Source organism: Rhinatrema bivittatum, chromosome 3, assembly GCF_901001135.1.
Source record: "Rhinatrema bivittatum chromosome 3, aRhiBiv1.1, whole genome shotgun sequence".
NCBI classification, from domain to species: domain Eukaryota; kingdom Metazoa; phylum Chordata; class Amphibia; order Gymnophiona; family Rhinatrematidae; genus Rhinatrema; species Rhinatrema bivittatum.
The window spans coordinates 95257877-95263876 of NC_042617.1; positions in this window are offsets into that span (position 1 = coordinate 95257877).

The window sequence follows — 6000 nt, forward strand, 5'->3', positions numbered from 1 at the left end:
TTTTTGACTGGGGTAACCAAGGAATTGGATCGAGGAAGAGCACTCGATATCATATACTTGGATTTCAGCAAAGCTTTTGATACGGTTCCGCACAGGAGACTGGTGAATAAACGAGAAGCTTGGGAGTGAGTGCCGATGTGGTGACCTGGATTGCAATTGGTTTGACGGACAGAAGACAATGTGTGATGGTAAATGGAACCTTCTCTGAGGAGAGAGCGGTTATAAGTGGTGTACCGCAAGGATCGGTGTTGGGACCGGTCCTGTTCAATATCTTTGTGAGCGACATTGCGGACGGGATTGAAGGTAAGGTTTGTCTTTTTGCAGATGACACTAAGATCTGCAACAAAGTGGACACGCCGGAAGGAGTGGAGAGAATGAGACGGGATCTAAGGAAACTGGAAGAGTGGTCGAAGACATGGCAGCTGAGATTCAATGCAAAGAAATGCAAAGTCATGCATATGGGGAGTGGAAATCCGAATGAAATGTATTCGATGGGGGGGGGGGAAGGCTGATGTGCACGGAGCAGGAGAGGGACCTTGGGGTGATAGTATCTAATGATATGAAGTCTGCGAAACAATGCGACAAGGCGATAGCAAAAGCCAGAAGAATGCTGGGCTGCATAGAGAGAGGAATATCGAGTAAGAAAAGGGAAGTGATTATTCCCCTGTACAGGTCCTTGGTGAGGCCTCACCTGGAGTACTGTGTTCAGTTCTGGAGGACCGTATCTTCAAAAAGACAAAGACAAGATGGAAGCGGTACAGAGAAGGGCGACCAGGAAGGTGGAGGATCTTCATCAGATGACGTACGAGGAGAGATTGAAGAATCTAAATATGTACACCCTGGAGGAGAGGAGGAACAGAGGTGATATGATACAGACTTTCAGATACTTGAAAGGTTTTAATGATCCAAAGACAACGACAAACCTTTTCCGTAGGAAGAAAATCAGCAGAACCAGGGGTCACGATTTGAAGCTCCAGGGAGGAAGATTCAGAACCAATGTCAGGAAGTATTTCTTCACGGAGAGGGTGGTGGATGCCTGGAATGCCCTTCCGGAGGAAGTGGTGAAGACCAGAACTGTGAGGGACTTCAAAGGGGCGTGGGATAAACACTGTGGATCCATAAAGTCAAGAGACCGCCAATGTAGAGTGGGTGGCTCACCAGAAAGATGGCTACTGCCCGGAGACAATACCCTTATTAAATAAACATACAGATGCTTACTGTGACTCCAACATCGCTCTAAGCTTCAACGGCAAGAGGAAATGTGGAAAAAAGGATTTGCTATCACAAAGAGGGGAGTAGCTGGCTTGTTACGGCGGTTACTACCCCAAACCAAATAAGCCTAATACTTCACTTTCCAAGCATATACAGCATAGTTCTCTGCTTCAACGGCAGGGGAGAAGAAAAGAGGGTTCGCACTCACAAAGCGGGGAGTAGCTGGCTTATTACGGCGGTTACTACCCCAAACCAAATGTGCCTGATACTTCGCTTTCGATGCATATCCAGCATGGCTCTCTGCTTCATGGCATGGGAGAGGCTGATACATCAAGCATTTCCAGCATAGCTCTCTGCTTCAACAGCAGGGGAATAAGAAAAGCTGAGGCTTCACGCATATCCAGAATAGCTTCAACTGCAGGGGAGAAGAAAAAAAAAAAAAAAAGGATTCGCACTCACAAAGCAGGGAGTAGCTGGCTTGTTACGGCGGTTACTACCCTAAACCAAAAGGGCCTGATACTTCACTTTCAATGCATAACCAGCATGGCTCTCCGCTTCAACGGCAGGAGAGAAGAAAAACAACCAATAGGGGCTGTATGACATAGTCTGGGTAAAGGGAATAAACATGGGTGTAGCTTGCTTATTGCAGCGGTTACTACCCCTACTACCCCTAACTAATCAAGCTAGGTATTTCACTTGGATGCAGCTCCATCACTGCTCTCTACATTAATGGTGGGGGTGGAAGGGAAATAGAACCAAGAGTTAAGAGAAAATGATAAGTATGAGAGAAAAAAATGTGTGAAGCTTGCTGGGCAGACTGGATGGGCCGTTTGGTCTTCTTCTGCCGTCATTTCTATGTTTCTATGTTTCTATGTTTCTAAATGGCATTAATCACTTTTTCAGTCTAAGGTGAGCATATTACCAGCAAAGTACATTTTAAATCTTATCTCCTCAGTGTAGGTGATACCAAAACATTAGTCAATGTCGGGTTGAGGATTGCAATCTTGTATTTTTATCATATTAGGACACAGTTTCATTGGATGGCCTCTATTTTTACCATTTTTATGTTCAATTTCAAAAAAATAACTTGAAAAATGTGTTGCCTTGGTGGAATAAATGATTGTTTTCAATGGATTGCATCATACAATATATGAGATGCCAGGAGATCCAATTTTCTGATACCCCTTGTACTTCCACATTCTTTGATTAGTGTGGTACCATTTCTGCATTTTATTTAATGTGATATTGCTTTTATCACCCTCATATTCTAGCGCCAGAGCACCAGTCACTGTCTTTCATGCATAGTGTTGCGGTCCTGGCCGCAAGCACCGCGGCCAGGCCCTTACCTCTTGATTCTTGCGGCCTGTTTGGTGGCGTCCCCGCTGGGGCAGCGTCGCCGTGAAGGTTCCGGTGGACGCCCTGTTCCTAGGCGCACGCGCCACTTGGGTGCCTTTGAGCCAGTTTCCTACCAGTGCCGACTCCGCCCAATTCCTGACGTCAGACGCCGCGGCCTTGATAAGCCGGACACGGCCATTCAACCTTTGCCTTGCAACGGGTTAGCATTCTGGTTTCCTGTTGCGTTGCGCCCCGGAGTGACCTGCTTGGCTACGTCGCTCCGTTCCTGCCTGCCTGCTACAGTACCTGTTTGGTTCCTGCCTGCCTGCTACAGTACCTGCTTGGTTCCTGCCTGGTTCCAGTACCCGAGTCTTACTACAATTCCTGCCTGGTTCCAGTACCTGAGTCCTGCTACAGTTCCAGCCTGGTTCCAGTACCTGAGTCTTGCTACAGTTCCTGCCTGGTTCCAGAACCCGTACCCAGTTACAATATCAGTACTGTCCTAGTCTGGTTCCAGTTACCTGTCCTGATCCACAACCTGCCTAAGTCCCAGCGGCCGGGCTCCGATGGGCTCCTCCGGGGGGCTTTCAGCTTCCAAGGGTGAAGCCACCTAAGTCCCAGCGGTTGGGCTCCTACGGGCTCCTCCCGGGGGAGTACCAGCTTCCAGGGTGAAGAGCATCTACGTCCCGCCTGAACATCTGCCTCCTGGCCCGCTGTTCATCAGAGACATTGTCCATCTTTTCCTAGTCTCCAGCAGGTCGGCCCAAGGGTCCACTAAACTGAGACTCCCACAACACATAGTAGTTAAAATTAGTTCAATTTCTGAAAAAAGTACAGTAAAAGTTACAGTTGCTTCATCTCCAAAGATTGAATGTATGTTTCTTATGTCCATATCCATTACAGTTCCGCATATTCACAAATATATAAAGCAAAATTACCAATTCAATACAGATGTTGTTGACATCTGTTTAGTACATGTTGAAATGGAACTTTGACCACATATCAGAAGAGGAAGGAAAGTTTTGCCTAACCAGGCAGTTATGTATAACCAAAGACGGATATAACAAGTTCCAAGACAGAGAGAGACAGAGGGAGAGATGACAGAGGGCAAAAGCCACACACTCTAGAAGTTTATAGCCTCCTAAAAAGTCTACAAAAAATACTCCAAATGATTGTAGAGGAACTTAACATTTACCCAAAAGGCAATATATATCCATACCTCTTGATACTTCATAAAGATACACAGAAAAATTGTGTCTCACTGCTGAATCCCAAGCATGTTCCTAATATTTACAAGAGATTCAAGTTTAATTAATCCAACCATACTTACTATTTTTGTTCTTGATTTCCTCATCAGAAAGTTATGAATGTTTTTTTTTGTCCACACCTAGAGGTCCTGATATGCTCCTTAAAGTGAACTTGTGATCACTGCACCTAAGATAATTTAAGTGATAAACCAGAAATATTGTTATACCAGCATTCAAGCATGCATGGACAGCAGAAATATTGTTCTTTATTTATTGCCTAGGAATACTAATTTCTGATAAGAACTTGCCATACTAGGTCAGACCAAGGGTCCATCAAGCCCAGCATCCTGTTTCCAACAGTAGCTAATCCAGGCTACAAGAAACTGGCAAGTACCCAAACACTAAATAGATCCCATGCTACTGATGCCAGTAATAGCAGTGGATATTCTCTAAGACAGCCTGATTAATAGCAGTTAATGGACTTCTCCTCCAAGAACTTATCCAAACCTTTTTTAAACCCAGCTACACTAACTATAGTAACCACATCCTCTGGCAACAAGTTCCAGAGTTTAATTGTGTGTTGAGTGAAAAATAATTTTCTCCAATTTGTTTTAAATGTGCTACTTGCTAACTTCATGGAGTGGCCCCTAGACCTATCATCCAAAAGGGTAAATAACCAATTCGCATTTACACGTTCTAGACCTCTCATGATTTGAAAGACTTCTATCATATCCTCCCTCAGTCGTCTCTTTTCCAAACTGAACAGTCCTAACCTCATTATCCTTTCTTCATAGGGGAACCATGCCATCCCCTTTATCATTTTGGTCACCCTTCTCTGTACCTTCTCCATTGCAACTATATCTTTTTTGAGATGCAGCGATCAGAATTGTACACTGTTCTCACGGAGCGGTCTGACCATGGAGCAATACAGAGGCATTATGACATTTTCCGTTTTATTCACCATTCCCTTCCTAATAATTCCTAATATTCTGTTTGCTTTTCTGACTGAGCCAACGATTTCAATGTGTTTTCCATTATGATGTCTAGATCTTTTTCCTGGGTGGTAGCTCCTAATATGGAACTAACAATGTGTAACTACAGCATGGATTATTTTTTCCTGTATACATCACCTTGCACTTGTCCACATTAAATTTCATCTGCCATTTGGATGCCCAATCTTCCAGTCTCACAAGATCCTCCTGCAATTTATCACAATCAGCTTGTGATTTAGCTACTTTAAATAATATATCACTCTAAGCTGGTATTCTAATAGTTGACCATCCTAATAATCTAACAAGAGAATGCTGTAGACCACGTAGTTATATTATGATTCCCAATTTTTTTTTGTCTGTGAACTATTGCTATTAGAAATGAGAGACAGAAATGGCCTAAGGAGGAATCAATATCTTTTATCATCTCTCATCTGTCTGTTAATAGTCCATTACTTTATCTTATTTATTTATTAATTATGAATCAATGGCCACCTTTTTGAAGACTTTCATTCAAGGCAGCATACAGCAAAATAAACTGATTGTAATTGCACAGGATGCAACAAGGTGGGAAGCATTATGGTCTCACAATTAGGTATAAGCAGGCACAGAAGGAAAGTGGAGGGTGTAATTTTATAACAGCCTAGATTTTCAAAGAGGACATATGCACATAAATCTGTTTTGCAAATTCATGGGTTATTTTTCTATGTGTGTGTTTGTGTGACAGACAGTTCTTCATTCAGTGAATGGTACTGCAATTTGCAGTATCAATAAATAAATTCAATTGTAATACTCCAAATCCCAGTAGAAAAATGGAGAGGAAGGAATGGCACCCTTGACAGGGCAGAGGCATTTATGCATATCCAAGCCAATCTAACAGCAATGATAAAACAAAAATACTAGTCCTACCTTGAAACTGAAGAGAGACTTTTTAGCTGTGGAATGGCAGAACTGGCAGCTCAATGCAGAATCAGTAGAAATTTGGAGAGTATGTGCCACTGCTACCTGTTCATCTCCCTCTAGTTTTGGAGGAGAGGGAAAAGAAGGGTGAGCAATCCAGGGTTAGTATTAGTAGGGTAAGGACTAGGGATGTGCAATTGTTTTTCCTGAATTAGGCAATTTCAATGAGTGTCAAGATGACTGGAAGTACCTCGAAGGTTTTGCTACTGATCTACCTACGTGCCATGTTGCTGATATACCATCTTATTGCTACCATT